Source organism: Meleagris gallopavo, chromosome 5 (assembly GCF_905368555.1).
Source record: "Meleagris gallopavo chromosome 5, MGAL_WU_HG_1.1, whole genome shotgun sequence".
Classification (NCBI taxonomy): Eukaryota; Metazoa; Chordata; class Aves; order Galliformes; family Phasianidae; genus Meleagris; species Meleagris gallopavo.
This window is the reverse complement of record NC_139408.1, coordinates 31,175,224-31,201,784: the sequence shown is the minus strand read 5'-3', so window position 1 is coordinate 31,201,784 and position 26,561 is coordinate 31,175,224. Positions and strand designations below refer to the sequence as shown.

The window sequence follows — 26,561 nt, the reverse complement described above, 5'->3', positions numbered from 1 at the left end:
TTCAGTTGCTTTCATATGTACAATACTTCTTTCCTTGACAGATCCGTCAATATTTTGCAATGAGGACTACATGCATTCTGAGTGGTGGGAAATTTGCTTAGGCAAAAAAAAGTTTTACAATGTCATAGAAAAAAATATGGTGAAGGTAGTATAAATAAATGGATGTTGAAATAACTGCAAAAGTAATATTAAGAGTCCTCCAAGATCTCTTTGTACCAAAAATGGTAACTTTTTTTCTGATTTCTTAATAATTTTATGTTGGTACAGATGGCACAATCATTTATTAGTTTCCAGGATGAAATAAGATGAGGACAAGATTGCTACAATGAATGCACACACAAAATTCAGTTATAATATCAGCAACATACCTCTAGCAAAATGTGAGGCATTAAATAATGAAATAAAATGTATTTTAAATTATTGCTTGGCAGTATAAGATGCACATTTTAATACTAAAGCTGTTATTTTATTATGCTGCAATAAAGTATAAAATATATTGACACAATATAATTTTATTATTAACGCTAAGATAAAAGTCAATTTTATAACATGATTTCTTCTTAGTAAACTCTTCCAATTACACTCCAGTAGAAATTCCAGCACGTGACATCCATTCAGTGAATACTCTGTCATTACTGTTCCTTTTTATCCTTTCTGCGTGCAAAGCTTCATAGATGTTTATAAAACTATATTGACAAGGCATGATGGAAACAAAAGAAATGTCAAATATTTGTTTCTGATGTGACACCCAGCTCTTCATGCCAGAAATGATTTTCTTCAGAGTTGCCGAAAAAACATATTACAGTCAAATGTCTTTGGTAAACGTTTAATACCAGCTGTGCACTTCTTTGTGATACACTTCTGGTTCACTTGAGTAAGAAATGCTGTATTTATCATTTCAGGACTTGTCTAGATATACCTTGTAAAATAAGATAGTCATTTCCATTGTCCTGAAAGGAAATAATATTTTCAGTAATATAAAAGGATGGCATAACCAGCTATTACCGAATTCTTACATTTTTGTGGGGTTTGGTGTGTTTTGTTTTATTTTACTTAACTTTTCTTCTAAAACTCCTTTGTGTGTGTGTGTGCGGGCGCGTGCCTTTTTCAGAAATTCTAACTTGGCTAACTGAAAAAATACTGAGCATCTCCGTATGTTTATCATCTGTCTCCAAACTCTAGAAAGCTTCCAGATTCAGTAATATCGTGGGTAAATAAGTGCTACAGGTTACTGCAAACTGCCATTCATCTGTTTTAAATGTAGAGAGTATGAACTTCAATGTCTAATTTACTATTCCTACATTTCAGTTTTTCAGCATGAAGTCTTTTAGAGTGGAATTAGATTCAAAATTTAGGTCATACTCATTTCCACCTAGTAATTCCACATCAGAAACAAAACAAGGATAAGAGCGATTCAATTAAAAAAAATTCTCTGCATTCATCATAGTAGTTTGTGACATTGGAGTAGCACAGTTTTGGTTGGCATTGCTGCAAAGGAAAAGAGAACAGGCTGTCAGGAACATCTACTGGGTTAAAATTACTTTCTCTTCCCTTATCATATGAAAGGCAAGGTGGAGGGTAGAAGTAGGAATTAGGATGGAACATTAATGGAAAAAAAATGAAAGATCAAGAAATATCCTCCTTTAATAAGAAAGATTCAGCTTGACTCTCACTTTATTGGTGATACTCACTTCATTGGCTCCCTTTCTGGAACACAGAAGTTACAGTAGTGAAGGTGGCATAAGATTTGATCATGCAGGATTATCCAGCTACATTGCTTGCTTTCAGTATTCATTGCACTGCGATGCTCATGACACATCAAGGAAGACAGCAAAATATTTATAGAAGAAAACAATTTTTAAAAGATGCGGAGAAAATATTTTTCTCCTAGTTTACATCTAAGAATGTACATGTGTATTGGCAAATTGCTCATTGAAAAAAGTCAAACTCAAGTATTTCCAGTGTGGAAGATAAGTAAGCAAACAACTGCAACAGAATACAGCACATTTGTAAACATATAGATGCATTTTCAATACAGAAGACAGAAAAGACACTACATAGCAAAAAACAGTGATAAATAATAGTGTACTTTTTATTGCATGAAAAGCTTTCTACCTGATTCACACTGCTAGCAATAGGCAGTTTTGACACAAACACAGAGATGCATCTCAACTATCTTCAGCACAAATTCTATATATAATTAATTTGTATTAGAATTCCTTTTATGTAAATCTCACACAATTACTATTTAAAGCATCCCACAACCAAACACACTAGCACAAGTGTCTCATTCAGAAGTTCAAGTGATATAAGTGAAGATTCAATTTATCAGGAGTTTCCAGCTAAATAAAAAGATTCTTCATTCTAATAGTACTGTCAGTCTGAGGTTTTCCCATGTTTATTTATAAATGTTTAGATATCCTCTTTTGTAGCAAGAAAACACAGAAGGTTTATGTATAGGTGTAATTTAGCATACTTTTACAGCTTAATCCCCTGTAATTCCTTGGGCTTGTTTATAGTATGTCTGCATTTGTTATTTCCTCTTTCTTCCTACTGCTGCTGGAGTTAACCGAACAAAGTCCAGTTGTCAGTCCCAGTAGTGAACTGATCTTTACCATATGCCTCTGTTTAAACCTTAAATTGAATAGACTATCTCTGCATGGTTTAATTAAGGACCTCAGTATTCCGTCTTTCGGTGATTCTCACTTTTCCTAATCTATTTATTTTGTTAGATTAGCCGTGGCCAAATTACACAGAAAAATAACCAGAAATATCCTTTATCAAATCCAAATCTGTATTTTGCTAGAAACATTTTCAGTTTTCTGTTTTCATACAGCAAACATTCACCCTCTTCATTTAAATAGATCTTCTGAGACAGTTTTCCGTAAAGTCTGTCAGGATTAACTCCTCACAGAAAGGAAGTGCTATAGATGTAGAAGTATGAAAGGAGAGTGGAGAAGAGACACATTGCACTACCTGATGAAGTCATGTTCTAGTCATACAATACGTGTCCAAACTCCATTGTCTGGTTCGTGTCCATTCTCTACATGGACTTAGTGAAAAAGACAATGAAATGCACAGTATTATCCAGTGCACCTATTTGGACAATATACTCTTTTGTGTACTTTATGGCTTTTAAATATTAAGGCAAATTTGTAGAATATTTCCTATGCATTCCTAGCTCTTCAACATATTTAGGCTCATAAATTAGTAGTAATAAGCATAATCTTATACATTTCTTGTACAATATTCTTGATTGCAGAATTTTAAATGTTCTGCTTAAAGCAAGATCTCCATTCTCTTGCCATGCAACAATCACACCTGTTTCTATACTCTTTGCAATTGAAATTTTCATCACCCCTTGAAAACATGGATACTATTTGACCTTCCATGAACAATCTTATTTATTTACTTCTGACCTGGAATCCATGATGACTTTCAATTTTACTAATCTAGTTTTCACACAAGTGTTTCTCATTGCATTTCCATTTAAGAGTATCAGCAGTGCTTTAGTAACAATGACTGTATTCAGCCAAACAGTTTGTGACAGCTCATGTACAGAATTTTTTATCTCTTTACATATAACCCCACCAGTGGTGTCTGCTCACAAGCACACCTGGAACAGCATATGTTTTTGATCTTTAAGTACAACTAGGAATGCCAAGTGAACATAAGGAATAAGCTTGATTTTATGAGAAAGAGATACACACATCTAGACCACAAGAATTTCTGTTTTGAACTAAATTTCACAAAGTATTTAAGCAATTTTAAATAAGGAAAACACTGAAAATTGTGTGGTTTTTTTTCCTGTTTGTTTGTTGTTTTTTTGTTTGTTTGTTTGAGTATGGAACTTTTAACATATTAAACTTTCTGCCCATTAACTTAACTTGTATTTTAGAAAAACTGATTCTAGATGTTATTTCAAGTACTTTCATTGAAAATATTTGGAATAACTTACTATATATAATAACACATTATATATATAAAACATGTTATATATACAATAACATATAATAACATAAGAGAGTCACCAGCACACTAAACAAACATGCAAACTTCAAAGGTAATAGTTGATTTTTTTTTTTCCACCATGTAATTTTAGAGTTTAGCATAAATTGAGTTTTTCCACATTAATAACATTAGTGTGCAGAAAAAGTGGAATTGCAGAGATTTCAAAGTAAATGTAATAGGCAGTTCCCAGATTACTTCAAAATTTCACCAGTTTTTTCATAGCAACAAAATGAAAGGACTCCTTCCTTTGGAAATTCCTTTTTGAGTTTCTTATCCATAATAACCAGAAGTTATCTTTATAGCGTCCAGAATTATAAGCCAGCTGTCATCCAGTAAACCACACAAAGTGAATAGAAAAATAATAAAAGCATGTCTAAAATTAAATAGGATTTGTTTCAGATAGCAGTAGTTAGCAGAAGCTGAGCCTATGCAAACCATTTTTAATTTTCAGGGGATTAGAGATTTCAATCTCAAAGCAGAGATTTGAACCTATTTCTACAAATTCGATGCTATCAAATCAACAATCCATGTCTATTCATCAGCTCAAATAGAAACTTTCCTGAAAGTGTTTGAGAATATCAAGGTTTATGAGTCTTTGAAGTACAAGAGAGTAAATTAGAAGTCCACAACCGGTAAGTCTGAAATCTATCTGCAAATCTTTACAATTTTGCTCTTCTCCAATCAGAACCCTAACTCTAATTCTGCCTGAAATCATATAGTGTGTTTAAAACTAACAAGATGGTATTGTACTTTTCTTGCATGGTTTGTAACATTCTAAAACTTTCATGCAGTAATATTTCAGCATCCTAAGTAGGTAGCATCAGCCTTTTCTTTCAAAGATTATTTCCCTAGTCTTTACAGGATTTTGGTATGAAATTTAGTTTTTTTTATTGCCTTCAAAAATGACCTCTTTAACATGTATTTAGATTTTGAGAAAATATTATATAGTGCAATAGAGTTAAAAAGAACAGGATACATTATTTCTAAGAAAATCAATAGATCTCTTCATATCAGCATTATATGCTGCTACATATGTAAGACAAAACAAGACCAGCAGAATCCACATATCCACAAAGCACTGGTTAACGTGTTCTTTTCCGTTGGTTTAAAAAAGCAATTGTATTCATTAGCAGCTTTTCACTCAGTATGGGTTGGGTGCATTACACTCAGTCAGCTGTCATATGAAATGATGGGAGCTGACAGTGTGGAATCTTAAAGGTTCAACTCCTGTTGAATGTACTAAATGAACAAGAACTGTCTAATTTTGGTTGAAGTGAACCCAACAAAAAAAAAACCCCAAAGAGTATGCAAGATTTTATTCTACTTTTTCAAGTTTAATAGACACTGAATATTCAGTGCTTTTCAGCTAGATACGCTGTTAGTTCTATGACTAAGAAAGATTTCATTAGGTAGGCTTCAAGCAACAGTGAGCTACAAATGAAATTTCTTTCTTATTTTCTGAAACTCACAGTTTATGACCCATATCCAATGATGAATGGTCTATAAACTCTCTTACGGTCTTTAATTGCATAAACTTTACATTATAGTCTTATATTAACTTATGAACATTTTTAATACAAGATGTAGAAAAGCAACAGTAAAAACAGACTTCCCCAGCTTTTACACAAATAGAATATGTAAGTCTTCAATATAAGGCATACTGTACTCATGTCCTTTGTTTAAATTTTTACCTTAATTTAGTTCTTAATAAAGAAAAAAAAAATCTTGTAATCACTGCTCACTTGCCTAAAGCTCCTGCTGCCCAGTTAGCCCACTATGCCCCATCTCAAAAAGTGTATTGTTCATAGCTTTGTCAAACTCTCCTAGACGCTGCTCATATTAGCATAATAAATGGCTTCCTATATGTTAAGTTGTTCTTGTTTAATCTGGGCAGAACTTGATTTTTCCTTCATAGTGTTTGGTATGATGCTATGCTTTGGTTTTAGGAGAAAAACAATGTAGGACATTTCAGTTTCTCAGCTTCTCGTACAGTCCCGCCAGTTAGGGGGATGAGGGGGTACAAGCTGTTGGGAAGGGACGGAACCAGGACAGCTGATCCAACCTGGCTAAAAAGATATTCCATACTATGTGGCATCATGTAAAATAAACTGAAACGGGGCGGGGGGGCAACTGGTCAGGATAGGCTGCCACTGTCTGGGGACTGACTGGGCATCTTGGTTGGCAGTGAGCAATTGCTTGTGCATTATTTGTTTTGTGTATATGTATGTGTGTGTATACACACACACACACACACACACACACACAAGATTATATATACACACACACACACTAAATACATGTTTACTAAAGGAAGAGGAAAAAAGTAAGTTTATATTTACTTTTTTCCTCTTCCTTTAGTAAATAGTTTAACAAGTTCTACTTTGCTCTTTTCTGATTCTCTACCCACTGCACTGGGAGTGGGGTGGGGGAGAGTAAGTGAATGACTGTGTGGTGCTCAGCCACCTGCCAGGTTCAACCATAGCAGAAGTACTATACGTACTTTCCTTAAACAGTGCACTCCCCCACTGGATTCTGCTACCATTCTTACATGTTTAAAAAAGCACTAAATAAACAAGCAATAGAATTTGACATAATGCATTTAATCAGAGTTACTAACAGAAGAGCCTGTGGCAGATCGTGCATGTTAACTCTCCAAGTATACAAAATACAACCATCTCAGATTAAAATGTTGAGTATTTCTTAACCTATGCAATTATTAGGACTACAGGCTCTGACTTGTAACATGGATTGGGTTTTGCCCCTAAATCACAACCCATAAACATGGCAACTATTTGAATCAAGTGCAATCCACATGCATGAATCTAAATAGATGTCTTCCACTGTAATGAGTCCTCATGGTCATTGTAAAACGGTTTGAGTTGGGAATAACCTTTGAAGATCATCTAGTTCCAAGCCCCCTGCCATTAAATCAACATATCAACTGTTCCAACACTTTTTTTTTTTTGCTTATATAAACTCTTCCCCCCAAAAATTACCCAAGCAATTGCCCAATAGATACATGTGATTATCTAATAGTTTTATCATGGTCCTGCTGCAATATTCAAATCATAAGAAGGAAGAGTTAGAAAAAACTGAAATAGCCACTTTATGAGCTGTTTTGAAGTACCATGTTTGGTACTGATGATTCTTGGTAGCAAGATACTGGACATTGAAAAACTGTTGAGATAATCTTCATTCTTATATTCCTTCATTTGCTGGACAAATATTATTAGACTCCACTTCAACCCTATGCTCTTCAACCACTGAAACACACTAAGTAGGCCAAGACTTAAAATGAATAATGTTTTGCACCGTAGAAAAAAAATACATATAATTACATTGAATTAATATTAATAATATTAATCAACATTACATGTAATAAATGTAACTAATATTACACGCTAAGAATAGTTCCTTTTATGTATATGGAAATTTTTCCTAGTTCTTGAAAACCAAGTTCAGCACAACAGTTAAAAGTTCTGCCTGAAATTAACACAGGATTAGTTCCTAGTTTTGTATCTTAATAAAGAAATCTGTATTTTGAATCAGTTCGTCTCCCCAGATCTAAAGTTACTAATAATATAACAGGTAGAAGTAAAGCATTAGACCTTATAGTATATTTTCCAATTTATTAAATTCTAGGATATTGCACCGAACGTCTTTAGAGGTAAACTATAAAGGTACATAAGCATTTATTGTCACAAAACATTTCCATTTTCTTCATTTGGTCAAGATACTATATGATCTAAAGAGAAGTGATTTATAAGACCTGTAATTGTAGTTTTCCCCTGTTTCTGATCTTGGTAAACTGTTAATGGGTGCAACAACAGCAACATCAGTCATGAAGCAGGAAATATCTCGCTTCTCGATAGATGACACTATTTGTCCTTTTCCCTTTGTGCTTCCCTTGGTGGACAATAAGCTGACCATGAACTAGCAATGCTCCCTTGCAGCAAGAAAGGTATCCTGTATTGAATTAGGAAGAGTATCACCAACAAGTTGAAGGAGGTGATCTTTTCCTGCTACTCTGCAGGGGTGAAACTGCATTTGGAGCACTGTGTCCAGCAGTAGGCTCCATGCTACCAGAGAGATACAGACTACCTGGAGCAAGTCCAGTCAAAGGCCACAGAAGGCCTGGAGAATCTGCCATAGAGAAGGGAAGGCTAGAGAAAGTAACAAGGGAGCATAATTTATGAATTAGGATCTAATGTGTAGTTCTACTGCATTGAAAACAAAACACAATATAACAGGACAAATGTTTGCAAAAGCAGCAATCGACAGTTTTATTCCAAGCATCAAATTGCTAGGGCCTGTTACTTTTTCCATAGTATGAATAAAACAGAAGCTACTGCTACAATGATAAACTATTTAATACAAGTAAATTTAACAGAATTTGCATACAGTCAGTTTTCTACAGGCAGAAAATACTGATACATGAACCGAGTACATGTTTAGGGAAGAAGAAAAAAATTTGGAAGCCAACAGAGTGAAGTCTGTCAAAGCACTGAAAACCCTCATATGAAGCAAGAAATTTTAGTAATTGTTGAATATGTGGGAAACACACTATATCTAGGCAAAACAGTTTATTCCTAAGTATATAATAACTGTTATTAGCAAAGTTGAGGTTTGTTGTCGTACAATCAATGAATATAGAGATGATACAGTATATTTGAGAGCTTGGCTTATGTAATTATTATACTAGAGCAGAAAAGGACACTCACCCTATCCTGGGCTTGCATAGGAAACTTCAGTGAAGCAGATCTCCACAAGAGATCCTTCCCTGCTGGCAGTCAGCTCTTAAGTGGGTCTAGGAGAGGTGGAGCCAGGCTCCATCCATTCCTGGAGCACAGGTGAATTGCCTTCACCTGTGCTCCTGTGGCTGACTCATTGCTTGCCTCAGATGATTAATCAGAGGTTCAGGCTGTGATTCAGCAGCCCCATACAGTTGTGTAATCCCATACCAGGTGTTCTTTTCATTATTTGCTTGCATATTCAAGAGACATTGTTTATTTTGTATAAATAAAATATATGGCAATTCATAATAGATAGCACGTGGAGTTTCTCTTATTTTGAAAAGTTTGTGTTTTGTTGAAAGAGAAACAATGTAGGTGTGCATTATGAGGATGCATGCTACATCACATAAGGATTGTTTTTAAATGTATACATGTACTCTTGATTATGAAAGACTATATTAATAACTTATTCTTACATTTTAAAATTTATTAACAATGAAAAGAGGTCCCTAATATCAAGGAGAAGTTCTACAATGTAAAATTTCCAGAGTTCAAGGGCTTCAAAGGAGAGGGGTCACTTTCCTCTCTGAAGGAGGATGAATTCTGGCTGCATATTTTCAACTGTCCTTGAACAACCGACAGAAAGCCTAAGACTGAGAATGATTTGTTGTTGGCTTAAGCAGCAGTGACACTTATGGCTCATTATTTCTGGTCTCCATGCTATGCTCGGATAATGGTTGAATAGTTTAAAGTTTTGTAGATAAACTTAATGGTATCAGGAAATGAATTGTGTGAATTTTAGTGATGTTATTTGTTTTGTTCAACTATATTGAAAAAACAACATAAACCATAGATCCTCAAATTAAATACTACCATCTCATCCTGAGAAACAGCTGCTGACTTGTTTGTTTTTTCTTTCATGTTTTAAAGTTCTGCTTATTCTGGCCACCAACAAATACATTTAATTCCACACACTTTACCGAATTAGAAAATCCACATCAAAAAGATTCTAGGCTCAAGTAATTCCAACAATTTTAAACTAAAAGAGAGATCTAGATAATTCCTACCTTGCAAAGATCTCTTCAGTATCAACTATAAAAATTTTACTAACTATGGCAATAGCAACATAAAAACATAAAAAACATGTTTGTTTGGAGTAGTATTTAAAGGAAACATGCCTCAGTATTGCATGGAAGACCAATACGTTATACTTGTAATTTACCTCTCAGGAAAACTTCAATGTTTTGGTTAACTATAATATTTCAAACTCCTCAGTGTGTTAACCAACTGTTCTTTGTAACTTTGATTTAACCTGTACATATGGGATCACACACTCTGTTACTAGGACCTATTATTGATTCTCTTATTAAATTTATGCCAATAAAATTGTTTTAAAGAATTTTATATAGGAATACATATTTTAAACATTGCTGATTTCTATTTTTGGAACTTCATAAAACAGATGGAGGTGGTGTGTTTGCTAAATGTTTTAGTTAATCATTTTCTGTAATTAAATGATCTCTGTTCATTCAGGAAATGAAGATGTGTAATAAACTTAAGGAAATTGAACAGTCAATAGCTGCAATAGATGACAGCCGTTAACTACTGTACAGGGAGTTAAACATTCCCATGCACTATCTAATAGCATCACTCCAGCCTGTTTCTTCTAATAGACAGTGTTTCTACAGTGTTGAAGATCGATAGGTCCATAAAATAAATCATATTTTGGGTCTCTGTAATTCGTACTAGGTTAAAGTACATTTAGGATGCAGCTCTAACTACAGAATTTCTTTTCTGCTACTATCACACTGTACCTTGCATACACTACGTATAAGCACAAATTATGAGGGGTTTTACTAGGACCACTTCCATCCTAACTAATTTCACCAACCACATTCCTCCTCCCACCCCTGAATAATAGGAATTCTATGTAAATGATTGTAAAGAATATATTTTAACATTTAGAAGATACTTTGGAATATTTAGGAATGTCAGATAACTTCTCATACATGATAGTTCAGACTTCAGCCAGGCATCAAACCCATTTTTCATGTCTTCAACTTTGGAAAATAACAATAAAAATTTGAATAGGCACTTGTGTTTACATTCTTTATGCTAATGATTATTCAGTGTTTTGTGCAGTTGCTAGATATTAAAGCAAAAGATTTCCTATTAGATGTATTTGCAGTAGAGTCAATATTAAGCTTTCTGTTGTAACTTTGCAGTATTAAACAAGGCCATCTCAGTTTAATTTCTCTCAAGTCTGAAATTCTGGTACTCTTTAGACAAATGGACATTACTAATTATTTCATTCTTTTCTCCTTTGATAATATCTACCTATTAAAGATGATAAAAAAAACAGATTCAATTATAATTGTTAAGATTGTCAAAAATAAATTGCCATTTATGCCAGTAATATTTGCTATACAAAGTTGACAGAAATGTTCATCAAGTAAAGAAATGCATTCTTGGCAACGAGAGGAAGATCTGAGATAATAATTTAATTGCTATCTTTTCCATAGCTAAATCTTATCAATAGTTATAAACATCTACTGGAGGGGGGAGTCAGGTGGACCAGGCTCTTTTTAGCAGTGCCCAGAGATAGGACAAGGGGCAATGGGCATGAATGAAAACACAGAATGCTCCATATGAACATAAGGAAAAACATCTTTACTTTGAGGGTAATAGAGCACTGGAAAAAGCTGCCCACGGACATTGTGGAATCTTCTTCTCTGGAGATATCCAAAACCCACCTGGCTGATTACCTGTATAACCTACTGTAGGGAGCCTGCTTTAGTAGAGGAGTTGGACTCAATGATCTTTGGAGGTCCCTTTCAACCTCTACAATTCTGCAATTCTATGATTTAGGCAAGCATGTATCACAACCTCCCAAAATAATAATAATGTAGTTTTACATGGGACAATTTCCTTGAAAATTTAGGGAATTTCAGTGTTTCAGAGTCTACTTGGATCTAATTAAACACTGAAAAACATTGAAACAGATTTTGAATCTCTCAAATTTCTTACAAATCCTCATTTCAAAAATCTTTAAAAGGGAGGATAACCCAGAATTATTTCTACCCAGTACTCACTATTGTCCTTCACAGGTTACCTCCTGCCTGTAGAAGACTTCTGAAAAAAGGCCACTGCTGTGTGGTCAGCTAATATATGGGTGTTTCATCTGGCCTTATAAGCAACAAGCTCCTTTCAATAGTTATATGTGTTTGTTACAAATGTATTTCTGACAAAGCTTTAATAACATATTTATTTCTTTAGCCATGCAGTGTAACTGCTAACATAAATGTACAGGCCACGGCCTCTTTGGCTTCTCTAGTTAGACCTGAAAGGATCTGGGAGTAATTTGGGTTCATTGTGAATATCCTGTTAGGGGATTAGCAATGTATAAACTCCCTAATTCTCTTGCTGCTTTTATGTGCCCTTTATAAAAGGTTTCCAAACTAGAAGAACAGTATATTTATTATTTCTGGCACTGTTAAACACAATGGTAATTAACATTAGACACTTAACTCTTACAAAGCAAGCAAACCACAATATGCTTTGGATGTATAGCACTTCAAACATATGCTTACATTTACACACTGTCACCTCATCACCTGCATGAAAGCACTGGCACAGAACTCTTGTATTCTACAGCCACTCTCAAAAAGCTCCTAAATTGTTTAAAATTGTCTTGTCTTCTAGCAAATATTGTGATTTGAAAACTCTTTAAGTATCACATGCCATTTTAAAGAAAAGGAGGTGTACTGGGTACACTACCTGTGTCTAGTTCAGATTGCAAATACAAAATAAAGTTATTTTTAAAATAACAAAATTACAAAAGATAATAAAAAAATCAGTGCCCAGTAGGCACGTACACTTCACAATTTTATTTCTATACATAAAGCTGCAATTAATTACAAACCAGTTTTTATGCAGTTTTGCTTTCTTTAAATGTGGAGTGAATTCTTCCCATAAACTAATGAACTGAAGTGGAGCCAAATAGAGACCAGCTGGCTGAACTGCCAAGTAATTTTATCCGCATGATTGACTTTATGATCCTTTCACTACAGTAACTAGTCTTTATTCTCACAATCAACATCAACCATAACTCCAAGAGGGAAAAAATGATTAAAAATCTAGAGAATAGTGAGGAGAGGTTTGTTTGATGTGGTACAATGCATTCCTGCACACACTTCTTCTGTATAATAGGTGCTGAATTACAGGTGTTTATAGCCTCCAAAGTAGCACAGTGAATAGCTGCCTCAAAGACATAATAAGCAACCGATGCCTAAATAATCATTACAGATACTCCATTAGCAGCATCTAACTGTGTGGCTTTTAACCATACAAATTGTTTTTTGACAGCTTGTAACCTTTCCAAACAGTTTCCTTTGGGCATTATACCACACTCAGATCTAATTTTAACTTTTGCTTTGTCTATAATTTACTACTTTCTTTGGAAACACCTAATGTATTTCAGCAGGATAAAATAAAAAGATAAAAAAATCAATTGCTATTTTAATCTATGAAATTTTTGCTCACTGGGACAGAACTAAAATCTGATGAAACATAATGGGGGGAAAAAAGGCTAAATGGTCTTGAATTCCTTTGGGTATCTGTTTTACAACAAGCAATATTTTTTTCCCCAGATTATTTAAAATAGGACATAGCCAAATGAAAAAAGAACAAAAGTAAAAATGGGTAAATAAAATATAAATCCTTTAAGGCTGTTCATAAGAGCTGCAAATCTCACATAACATAATAAATAATATAATAAAAGAGTTTAATGATACATTGCAATGGGATAAAGAGCTAAGAAAGATGTGCAATACTTTTTCTCCAAAACAGTCTACAATTACAAATCAATAAAGACACATGGCTTATGCAGAACTAGAGGGCAGCCATCTTTATCAGAAACACTACTGTATGTATGAAATTAACGTGAGGAATGATGTAACAGTATTAGGTGATCCATATTGGCTGTTACTGTCATTATCTCATTGCTGGGGAAGTTGCTTCCAGGAATAACATCCAATAAATCAACACGGAGTAGCAATCAGCATAGAAATATTCTAATCATGGCAGACAAAATTACTCATATCTTTCAAATGTATTTCAGCAGATTGAAGCACTTTTTCCATTTTTCAAGCCTATACAACAGGTAAAAATATGCATTCAATAAAAGGAGAAATGACTAGAAACAGAGGCAGTGTTTGCTGCTCATAAAGTTTCCTGTTCCTTTAGGGTGTTAATCAGTGGCTAGTCTCACCAAAATTAACCATCATAGTTGAAGAGAGTACAGATCAGACAGGCACAAGAAATCTACTTAGAATCATCTGAGCAGGTTCCTTCCTATCTTTTGAATCTTAAAAAGGGTCACTAAATTTAGTGCCGTTTTCATAAATACAGGGAAAACAGACTAAATCTTTAGATAAAATGTGGAAAAATCCCTCTTCATATGAATCTAGTTCATCACGCTAAAGAGAAGGTACATCAAATAAAATTAGAATAAGACAGTTATGAATGAAACAGATTCACGCCTAACTTGTGAATTATAACTCACCACTTGTATATCTCTAAGTATCTGAATTAATAATGTCACTTTTCTTTGTTACAGATAAGAAAATCAATAAGCTGATTTTCAGAATAAAAATTAGTAGGGAAAAGGGGTGTTAATAAAACAAATTATTACAAAAATATAAAGAAAGTGCGAAGTACAAACACCAAGAAAAGTGAAAAATATAAGAAAATCACTGGAGTTATTTTCTGAGCAGCATTCAGTGTTGTTATTAATCTAAAACCTTTTTAATATTATTATTAAGAGGATTACTTACAAGTTAAGATATTGAGTGCAGAGAAATCATATCTAAACTGTTCCAATACTTTTTTAAAGACCTCAACTTTTATTTCTGTTTAATCAAAATGTTTAGTATTACAATCTGCTCTGGACACAGCTACTGCAAGCACAGCAAGCCAACAAGTAAAGTGAGTTCTCTATAATTTGATTGAAAACTCAGAGTAAACCTGATAAGAACTATAAAAACATCACTCTTTCAGGCTTCTTAAGTTAACAAAAAATCAGTAAAAACAGACCTATTTCATCACATAAGACAGTTCTAATGACTGTGGAACAGTTCTAAGTGACTCATGCGTCAGTCTGCAGTGCTATAAGGTATATAATTCGTCATTACCATCAACAGTACTTAAGGGCATTGCACAGTTCTCGAAGTAACATGATTACTCTCTCTCAAAAATCTATTTCTCAACCTTTCAACCTCCATATAACTGTTAGAATACTCTGACCAGAAATAAGCCATCTCCAAACCTTTCCCAGTAAGTTCAAGTTAAAAGAGGATAGATTTAGTTTAGATGCAAGGAAAAAATTTTTTACAATGAGGGACACCACAGATAAACCAAGCTGCCAAGGGCCTTATCCAGCCTTGTCTTGAAAGTCTCCAGGGATGGGGCATCAACCTCAACATTAGGTAACCTGTTCCAGTCCCTTGCCACTCTCACTGTAAAAGATTTTTTCCTTATACTTAACCTAAATCTACTCTCCCTAGCTTGAAAGCCTTTTCCCCTTGTCCTACCACCACAGAACCTGTGAAAAATTCTGTCCCCCTGTCCCCTTCTTCCTTGTAGTTCCCCTTTAGATACTGAAAGGCTGCTACCAGCTCACCCTTGCAGACTTCTCATCTCCAGGCTGAGAAGCCCCAGCTCTCTCAGCCTGTCCTCATAAGAGAGGTGTTCCATTCCATGAATCAATGTTCCTTTCCATGGATTTCTTTCTTTCTCTTACCTCCTTTCCAATGGATTTTGGTGGGCTTAAGTTGAACAATTAAAACAAATGGACATAGACTGATTTCAGCACTCATCTCCTGCAAGTTATTCAGATAGGGAAAGAGTGGAATTAAACATAGGATTAAAATAGTCACATATAGATAACTTTGACTTTTCTATATACATCCTCTTCACATAAAAAAATAAAAATACATGACTTTTAGGTCACCTAGAGAATAGTAAATTAAACATTGAATAAACAAAGTATTTCACAACAAAGAAAATGATGGAAGACAGATTTTCTCAGCATAACACGGTATGCGATCTGGCTTCAGTACTTCACCACAATAGTCTAAATTAAGAACAGCAAAGAACAAGTTAGAATCATACATGGCTAGGAAAAAAGGTTCTGTTTATAAAAAGAGGTATGCTATCAGTTGGAAAACTACAGTACTCTGAGATCACTTTAAGTAAAGCTTTCCTCACACAGCCTTTCCTTTCTCTGTATGTCAGCAACATATCTGTCTTCTAAAATCAGTACATTCTCACTTTAACCAACAGGATTATTTTTTCCTGCACACTCAGTTCATAGACCTTCTAGTACCTGCAAGGCCTACAAGAAAGCACGAGATGTCATGTAGTGATAGGACAAGATGTAATGGCTTTAAGCTGCAAGACAGTAGTTTTAGATTAGATATTCAGAAGAAATTCTTCATGATGACAGTGTGAGGCATGGCACAGGCTGCCCAAAAGAGCTGTGGATACTCCATCTCTGGAGGTGTTCAAGGCCAGGTTGAATGGGGAGCTGGGGAGCCTGATCTCATAGGAGGTGTCCCTGCCTACAGCAGGGGGTTTGGAACTAGATGTCCTTTGAGGTCCCTTCCAATCCAAACCATTCTGTGATTCTATGAAGTAAAATATCCGAAGTCTCTATAACGGAAATAGCATGAGAACAAGTATCAACTGCAATCTGTATTAGAGCAGATATGCATTTCAAACTGATCCAAATCTTAATTGTATTTTCAGTTTCTCTGAAAGCAGAACAAAACAAATACACTTGGCAGGTAAAATGAAAAAGAAAATCACAATCTCCCACAAGAAAAAAAGGGACATTATAGAATGCAGGGTTCGACTCAACTATCACTGAAGTCTATCACATAATGACCATGTGTTTCAGCTTTTAGTTTGAGCACTTGTACAGTTAAAAATTAGAGATTTTTAATTAATTATAACAATCCTATAGACATCCCACTTTCGAATCTGGCTAGCAAAATATGTTCTACTCTACATTGGATGTTCATTTTCCGGTTTTATGACATTCATCATCAATCCAATTTGCTATTAGAAATAATTCTCTGAGGACCCTAGGACTGCTGAGAATTCATGAAACCTCTTTAGTTTATTTGTTTTTAAACTCAAAAATGCTTATAGATTTCATTATCCCTTAATTATTCCCTCTCAGTGATGCAATTTCAGACTTTCAATTACTCCTAACAAAAGTTTTGAAATAATTCTCACATTAACTAGCAGCCATTGGTAAATATCTGTAAAAAATCATGAGTCTGCTCAGATTAAAGAGGGTTCTTCTGAGTATTCAGATTGAATCCAAAATAAATATTCAGAATGCATTGAATTAAAATTGTACTTAAAATGGAATTCCACATATTCTAAAGATACTACCCTAAACAAAATTTAAAGCAACATTCATTCTAAAAATATATTCATATGTTATTAAAAGGAGCAATAGTGAAATCCTGACAAAATAGAAAAGTAAAGGTAGGATCTACATCAGAATAATAATCAATAGAAAACATCAGGCTTTCATGTAATAAAAATAGAAATCAAATGGGAATTTTGTCCAAAATATTTATTTGAAAAGATAATCAAGCAAAACAACAAAAAAAAAAAAACAAAAAACTAACTCCTCACATTATTGAGTTCTTTAATTCCCAGAAATCAAATAAAACAATAATACAGATAGCACGTATATAACAAAAACTAAAGACATAGTAGTTCAAGTTTATATGTTTTCCAAATATGTTCAAAATTACGTTGAAATCTATATTGGACATAGCAAGCTAATCCTAGAACTGGAAGAAAAATGGAAATCAGTGTAGACAGCTGGTGCATGCAAGCCTAGGATGATGCCAGAAGCAGTACCTCTACCCAGCTACCGACCTCTTCTGGTAGCTGAATTAAAATCCTTACGTACTGTGTCAATCCAATATATCATCTTTTTCACATAGCTAACACTTTTTACTAAAGGACATAGGTGTTCTTTTGGAAAGGACAGTGAGGAGTAATAATCTGTTGACTGGCTGAAGATCCTAAATCACAGCTGCCACAGGCAGAAGTGGCCTGGTCTGAGACTCAGCTAACACCACCTAACCACAAGTTAAAGCCTTGGTCCTCATGGATTTCAGTGCTGCTTCCAGTACAGCACTGAGCTGCTGTAGATCAAGGTGAAGTTCTCTACTGGACATCTTTGTGTTTTTGCAGTATTATCAAATAATATGCATCATTTGTTGATCTTTAAGATAAACATGTTTACATCCTAGCAACCAGAATGTTATATATATTCCTATATATATATATATATATGTATAGGAATGTTATTTTTTAAAAAAGCAAAATTATTTAATAGAGTTGTCTTCACACTATCTGTATTGTTCATGTTAAAATTAACGGTTTAAGTACTGTTTGATTTTGCTGCAAATAAGAACTGCTATCTAGCAAAGTGGTTACACAAACCTACAAAATCTAACATCTGTGGGTACAAAACAACAACAACAAAAAAACATTTTATCTAAACTAGCTGAAATTAATATCCAACCTACAGCCTTAAATTTAAAAAGTACACAAAAATACTAGAAGACTAAGAAAATAAATGCCATAAATAAATCCCGTCTTTTATCTCCTCAAAGTCTTCTCCTACTGAAAATACAACCTGCCTGCCTGCAATTGATACATATCAAATACTACTTGAATGCAGCAAGCATGTTTCCATAATGATTGATGACAGATGTCCAGTCAGGTTCTTGTTACCAGGGTCCGGAACAGGGTGGGATCAGCTAAGCAGCTGCCAAAGGCCATAGGCATAACTGCAAGAGAGAACAATGCAAATTCACAATTAGGGAGTCTCTGGGGTGTGGGAGAAGAATGATTTGGGCCTCTGCAGATTATTGCAAACCTGGTTTTGTTTAGCAGAAGAAAAAAAGCTTCATACACTTTCAAGTTCCTGACCAATTTTTTTGTTCCATAACTATTCTTTAGAACCCCTAGGCCACTGTATCAGCTGCCATATGTCTTTTGCATTAGGCAGCCTGGACCTTTTCCATCAGCTGTAAGAAACTTTCAACACATCTGGTCTAGGCTTTTCTCATCAGCTGCTATGAGTCTCTGTGCATAATGACTATCAATTCCTTCCATTGGTTGCTACACTCTTTGCAGACTCTTGTGAATCTCCCTTAGCAACTACAACAGCCATTCACAATACACAATTAAATTAACATTTCTAGTCAGCGTAAACCCTGTCACAAAGCAGTAGGCTCAGTTAGGCCCTCTCTAGTTTTAGTAACTCCCTAAACTTGTCCTTCCTTTGTGTAATGCCACGCTCAAGAAACAGATTTGGATGAATAGCATCCTGGAAAAGAAAATTAAAGAGTTTTCAGTTGAATGAGTTCCTAGATTGGTTAATTACATGTACTGAAGAAGAAGTCACACTCTTCTGGAACCAGTGGCTATAGATAGCGCCAAGCTGCTTTTTTCTTTTGGCAACTTGTTCCAGCTCAAAATTTTAGCTGTAGGATAGCCTCAGGTTGTGACTACGCAACAGTTTGGAGAAACCCGAATGGTCACCCTTAGAGTCCTGCTCCCTTGTTCTATTTCAGGAAATAAACTGCCAAAAATAGTCCTCCTAAGGAACATGAAAAGAAAAAATAGTTGTCGTTTATTTATTTATTTAGCCTGAACTAGTTCATTGCAGGATCAGAAGAGCATCAGAGTCAACATGTGGGATGAGGGAAGACAGGTACTGCAATCCCAGATGCATAGTGGACAAGACCACAAATGCGCCTGCACTGCTTGACCTCAGCTGAAATGGAACTACTGGTCTTACTCTTTTACTATCAATGTTAAACTTTCACTGCACTGAAGATCTGATCAGCTTTAGATTCCATCAGCTCCAAGACTTCTACCCTCAGGGTCATCACTATGTGGCCCTTATGTGTTCTGGAATACAGTGACGAAACTTGGATTTACCAATACAAATTGTAAATCATTTTAAGAGAATTAAAATTAAAAATCCATTTTACAAATGTAGAAGGATTTCCATACCTAAGTAGAACAAAGTACACAAAACTACACTAAATGAATATTTAGAGAACAGTCCATAATTGGAAGGTAATTCTTCTCTGTCAATAAGCACAACATATGTGGGGTGCTCTTTGATACTATAACTTTAGTAACAAAGAAATATAATTTGGACTCAGGAAAAAAATGGCAGTGGCAAAAAACAGAACTGTCCTCTTTATTACAGGAGTAAAAATAGCTGAAAGGTAAGTAAACTTCAAATATTTCAATCATACTTTTAAACATAGATCTTAAGTGGTTTGTTCTTAAGCATAAGGTATCTGTCAGGTCATGCTGTTCTTTGATCTGAACTGTAAAAGAAACCCAACCCTGTTAACAATTAATTGTGAGTATTTTAACTAACGCTTATCCTTGGTTAACGTACAGTAAAAAGAAAATGTCTGCCCTGGGTACTTTCCTAATGACAATGAGGGAATAATCTGCTTCTGCCATCCTGCTTCAAATCCCAGAGTTCAGGTAAGGACTAAAATGAATTTAGACTATCTTGCAGTTAAATTTAAAATAATACAAGTGGTAACTAAATTAACAAACCACCTTAGGACTACATATAGAATGTGATTCCATTTGTTTAAGATTTTAGCACCATGTGGAAAAAAAGCTATCATTTATGACATCTGTAATAAGACCCCAACATTCATTGTTTTGATAAAGCAGGTTTATTTACATAATACTTAGCTCCCTTTTCACTGCAAAAAAATTTCAAATACACAAAATCTGAAGGTTTTAATGGAAAATACGGAATGTTCCTTATAACAAGAGACAAAATAAAAGGGGGGGGAGGGGTTGCAGATGACTAGAAGACTTAATATTTATATTTTACATACAGAAGTTGTTACACATTAATTGACCTTACCATATAAATAGCAGTTTGGGACCCTAACTAGGAAAGACTACCATCAAACAGGGAAGAAAGAAAGGGTAGGAAAAAAAAATGCTAATTTTATAAAATTTATCTCAAGGTTGTCTGAGTGAATATACAGGGAAAGTAGATCAAAATCTTGAGAAACAGAATTTAAGGGCATTGATGTATCCCAAGGGCTAAATTCCAGAAAATCAAAGACATAATAGTAGAAAATTATCACCAAAATCTTAGATGCATGCTGATGTGGAAAAGATTAACCTAACCTTACATTTTTATCATTCATTAAATTTTCCAATGTTGAAATCAAAACCAAAAGAAACCGGAGATTTTAACAAAATTGCCAGAATTCACTGAGTACAGGAGAAAAAATAGGGAACTGTGAAAAACACTAAGTTCAGTCGGAGTAGTAATTATGACTCCCTAAGGTCAGTGCATATTAGAATGCACATCCGCATGTACCAAAAGGCCTGGTATGCATAAAAACCCATCAAACAGAGCATAAAGGTCTAACATAGTAAATGACACTGAGAAATCAAGTTAAAAGTTAGTATTTTTATCAAATACTTTATAGCCAAATCCTCTCTGCTAAACAAACATAAAAAACTATTTTGACATCTGCTTTCTGTAGCAGAAATACAAATGACTTGCTGTTTGAAACAAAATGTAGGCACTTTTGGAAGAAAGAGATCTAAAGCATTAAGATATTCAAAGCTTATAAAATTGTATGAATAAAGGCCCAAAAATTAATGTCCATGAACAAATAACACCAAATATCTTGTATGCAGTTAGAAAATCTAACACATCCAATTGGAGTCTTGTATAAACAAAGTATTCTGAAAAGTTTAGCACCACTAAAAATAAAAGCATCCGAGTTTTGGTCTGCCTGTCAGTATTCTCTTTTAATTAGTAGAAAAACTTCTATAATAGGATTAATGGCCAATTAAGAATATTACTAGATTACAAAGATATCAGAAAAAAATGCCTATTACTCCTTGACCATTAAGTTTGAAACTCATTCGCTTTACTTGCCTGTATGTTTTACAGCTCTTTCTGCATTCAAATTCACTTGCAAGTGTAACCTAGTACGAAAACAACTTTCACATGTTTATGGCTGTGTTACCAAGTTAAAAGAAACTGTGGATCATTTCAAAATCAAACATACAGTGTGGCCCTGCATTTTATTTTGCAACTACATCAATTACATTATTTCACTTTAAGGAAATTCATTGGTTTGGAGAAATCAAATCTTTGAGGTCTTTAAAAGATTTAACATACAGTGAAGGATTACCATACTACCGTGCCTCTTTAAGTCAGCAACTTTAGGAGATCGTGCTCCCCATTATTATATCACAGGCTTTTTTACAACTTGTGTAAATTATTTTAATTTATAAACCCCAAGATTTAATATTGATTTATTTTTATACTGTGCTCAAATTCATTTGAATCTTATTGTAGTAACTCATTTTTAAAAGAACAGAAACAAACCATCTCATTTAAAATAATTACAGTTATGAAACATAAGCATTAAAATAAATACTTAATATTAAATTAAACTGAGAAACAACACAACAGCAATTTTACTACTTACTAGATAGTTACAGTCAAGCTGAGAATTCCTTTATTAACAGGTCATTGATGAAAATACCTTCTTAAGCCCATAAACTATTTAATTCTTTAAATGTATCAAAGTGTTTTTATCTTCTCAGTGTTTCTTGGACATTATGACAATGTATTATATTCACCCAGCTCAGCTTGTAAGTTGACAGACAAGTCCCATCAGACTGCATGTTTGCTAAGAAAACCTGCTTTCATCTGTCAAATCTGAATGCTACACAATAGCAACACTATTTTGTTCCATCATTTAATCACTTAAATATTTCAATCGATGGTTTGTAATCTCACAAATTCTATTTTGTTAGATGAAAATAATTTCAAACAAAATTAATATTCAGATATTATTCTCTCTCTAAAATACTATTTCTTTTTTAAACAAGTTGCAAACAAACTTATTGCTTATCTCTTTCATGAAATTCAGTAAAGAAAAATGTGGTTGGTTGCACAAAAATTGTGTTTTATAATTTCCCATTTTAGTTTCAAATCCAGAATTATGTTCTGGTAGAACAGTATTTTTTTCATAAATAGAAATTATATCACAACTCTAATTACATACAGACTGATTATAAATGTATCCAGTAAGAAGTCTTGCATGTATTATTCAAAAAAGGCAATGTTTACCTTCACTGCACAAAGGTCAGGCAGATAAAGTAAAGCTTTTTTTTTTTTTGTCACTTTATTTTAATAAGCTCATTAGTATTTTGAGATTAAAAAAAGAAATAAAAAAGTAGATTGTCCCTGAAGCTGCTTAACACGTTACTGTCTGTTTTAAGCCAATTTTTCTTAAATTGATTCCTTCCTTAAGTTGGAAGGAGAAAGACACGTGACTTACTATACTACATACTTGACCAAAACATATTTGCTCTTTTATTTCATTTTTGCCATATCAGACATGAATCTGGATTATCAAGAGAAAAAAGAGTCTAATTTGACGCTTGATGAGATTACAGTTGGACACAAAAGCTTGTGCTTTTAAAAAACCTGATCAAGATCAAACTGGATCTTATTTTGGCTAAGAGCAATTAATAAGAGTATTAAAACGAGATTGAAGAAATCCTTCACTGAAACCTCCAGGAAAGTCCCAATAATTTTAGGCAAAGATGAAAATGATCTGGGATCTCATTCGCAAGCATTCTTTTCTTTCTGAAAGAGCACTCTGAGGACCGGATGACCAGATTCTGATATCTTTTTTTTTCTTTTCTTTTCTTTTTTTTTCTTTTTTTTCCTGCTTGCAATGGTTCATGTTAATTGGTTCAATCTGGGTCTTTCTGAGAGGTGAGCTGAAATGCCCAAGTATGGAATGGAGTGTCAGTGATCCATATTTTAGTTGAATGATGCGGTACCATCTATTTAGCTTCTGCTGATAAAAAGAAAAGGGTAAATATTTCATTTAAAAAAATATACAGCAAAACCAGACTAAGTTGACTGAGTGGTTTTGATGTTATTAGAAAACACATTTTGACAGTTTTTAGCAAATCTATCATTCATCACAATATTCTTCTACTGTTTTAATCTTCTACACAACCATAATTGCAAACCTGCACACATTTATTAGTATCTTTATTATCAATAAACGAACAGGTACTGTTGTTCACAGTATATTGTATATGCAAATACAAGCTTTTAAGCATTTAAAAAATAAATCCATAGAAATCTAACTTCTACCATAAAAGTCTGGTTTAATCATTCTGCATCTTTGTATAATATTGCACTAGATATTTTAAAATACTGCTTATGGGTTATCTTCAGAGATTTCAACATTTTAGTGTAGCTAATATACTGTTATCAACTGTACGCCTGCAGCTATTCTTTATCTGTTTTATGTGGAAAGTTAAATAAAAACATGTCTTTTTTTTTTTTTTTTTTTTTTTTTTTTTTGCTTCTTAAGAGATTTGCTTATCAATTAGCCCATACTCATAAATGTAGAACTGAAGAAAATATCGAGTTGATTTAATTTTCTTCATTTATGGTATGATCTCCAGATATGCTCGCTGCCCCTTGCTGTTTATGGCTCCTGCTTGACAGCAGCTGACTAATCAGTTGAAACTGACGGGTCTTAGGAATTTCTACTTTTTGGTGTTGCACGTCTTTACTGCTTCATGCTAGAAGCTGTGTTTGAACTGGGACAGAATCCTTTTCTTTCTCCTGTGTGGTCCTAATTGCAACAGAGACAGTAAGTGAAATATGCCCTAATATTAACAATAATAGCTTGTCCAACACTGACAAAAGCCCACCTTCCCGGCAGCTTCAACAGAGAAGCAGAGGATCACTTGAGTATGAAACTAAAACAGTCCATAGTCTCCCTCAGTCAATCTTTTCAAGAGAAGATCAGGATGATTAAGATGTTAAATTTCTCTCAGAAGGATGTAAATCAGAACTGTTTTTCAAAGCATCAGTTTTTGATCAACAATAAATTCACTTGACTAAAATAATTACAGAACAGCTAATCCTGAAAACAAATGGTCCATTCACAAGGGGAAGAAAATCATCCTTGCTAGTTAGGTCAATGGTATTCTTGACTGCATCATGCAAAGTATCGACGACTGATCAAGTAAGGCGATCCTTCTCATCTTTGCAGCACCGGTGGTGTCACCTCTGTAGTGCTGGGTCTAGTTCCAAACTGCCCACTACAGGAGAGGCCTGGACATATTGGAAACAGTCCAGTAGAGGGCCAGCAAAACGCTGAAGGAACTGGAGCATCAATCTGATCAGAATAGGCTAAGAGAGCTGTGACTATTTAGCTTGGAGAGGAGGAGGTTCAAGGGGGATGTTATCTATATCTTCAAAAATCTAATCAGAAGGTACAAAGATGAAAAAGCCAGGCTCTTTTCAGTAGTGCCCAGTGCCAAGACAAGAGGCTGGAAACACAGGATTTTCCATCTAAACATCAAGAAGCACTTCTGTGCTGTGTGGGTGACTGAGCACTGTCACAGTTTGCACAGTTTGCCAATAGATACTGTGTAGTCACATTGCTTCAGAAGCCAACAAGACACTAGATAATTTCTTATGTAAAATAATCTACAAGAATATTGGGGGGTAGGAGAAAACCATCAAATTGAATGATTTTTACCTAATACGAATTTATTATCTGAACTACCTCTGATAGTTGATATTTTCTGAGAGAACTATGACAGATTCACTGAGATACAAACAAGGTAATATTTTGTTTTAAATAATTTTCATCCCAGATATTCCTTTTTCTGTACAATATTTAAAAAATATAATAATCGTCAGAAACAGGCACCACGATTAGATGTATTAGAAAACCTTGTTCAAAAGGATCCAGTAAGATAACAGAAATCAATACAAATTCAGTTTTCAACCAGAAATGAGCCCTACATGCATAATTGTGAAATTAAGTAAAGTTACTTCCCTTGTCTACAAGAACTTTGCATTTGAACTTTAAATTTATCAACATGTTAGATGCTTGATACACATACTGTAAATACACAAACAGTGGTCATTATTTTTGCTTCTAAATTACATATATATCCATCCACATCTATATATATCATACTGTTGTAACGATGTGTTAATGATGATATTATCATTTCATAGCCTAGCATTTTTAATACAATTTTCTGATGATTGATATACCCTGTAGAAATTTGAAGTGTATCTCACTGCAACTCCAAAAAACAGAGAACCTTTTTCCAAGGACTTCCCAATTAAAATGTGACACCAGTTATTTTTATTTCAGTGTTACTCAGTAAATATGTACATGTACGTATGTATTATATGTAACTATGAATTTAAAATAAATATTCCATGCCCAAGATAAATTTCACACTGATAGAAAAACTTGCTTCACAGACTTAACAAAGACTTTCCTGCATGAGCACTATTATGTTTGAATGGTAATCTTACACAGCTAGTGTTTTCTTAATGTCCTGGGGAGCCTGATCATTGTAAATTACCTGTGACATCTCATTAATCCTCTTTTTCCTCACAAACGCATAATTAATGGTAACATTGACAATAATACACAAATTAGCTAAGTGACGCTTTATGGTGTTGGTTTTGATTAACGTCAGGAACCCAAAAATGACATTAATGTAATGCAGATCCCAAAAGGCAACCCGCACTTTGACCTCAGACATACATTTTGTTTGCACCATCACAAAGATTAATCCTTCCCTGGATGAAGACAAGACAAAACTCTGGCCACTGGCATTGCGTGCTGGGCTGTT

General features: G+C 34.2%; 1 long non-coding RNA gene across 5 annotated transcripts in view; it reads right to left on the bottom strand.

Moving 5' to 3' along the window:
* Nucleotides 1-26,561, bottom strand: part of LOC116216674 (uncharacterized) — a 98,082-nt gene that overhangs the window by 35,680 nt on the left and 35,841 nt on the right. Inside the window, exon 5 of one of the 5 annotated variants that reach the window (XR_014883603.1) lies at nucleotides 17,305-18,625. The exons of the other annotated variants lie outside the window; for them this stretch is intronic. This is a non-coding gene — a long non-coding RNA (uncharacterized LOC116216674). Of the gene's footprint in view, nucleotides 1-17,304; nucleotides 18,626-26,561 lie in introns of those variants that run through there. 5 annotated transcript variants of the gene reach the window in all.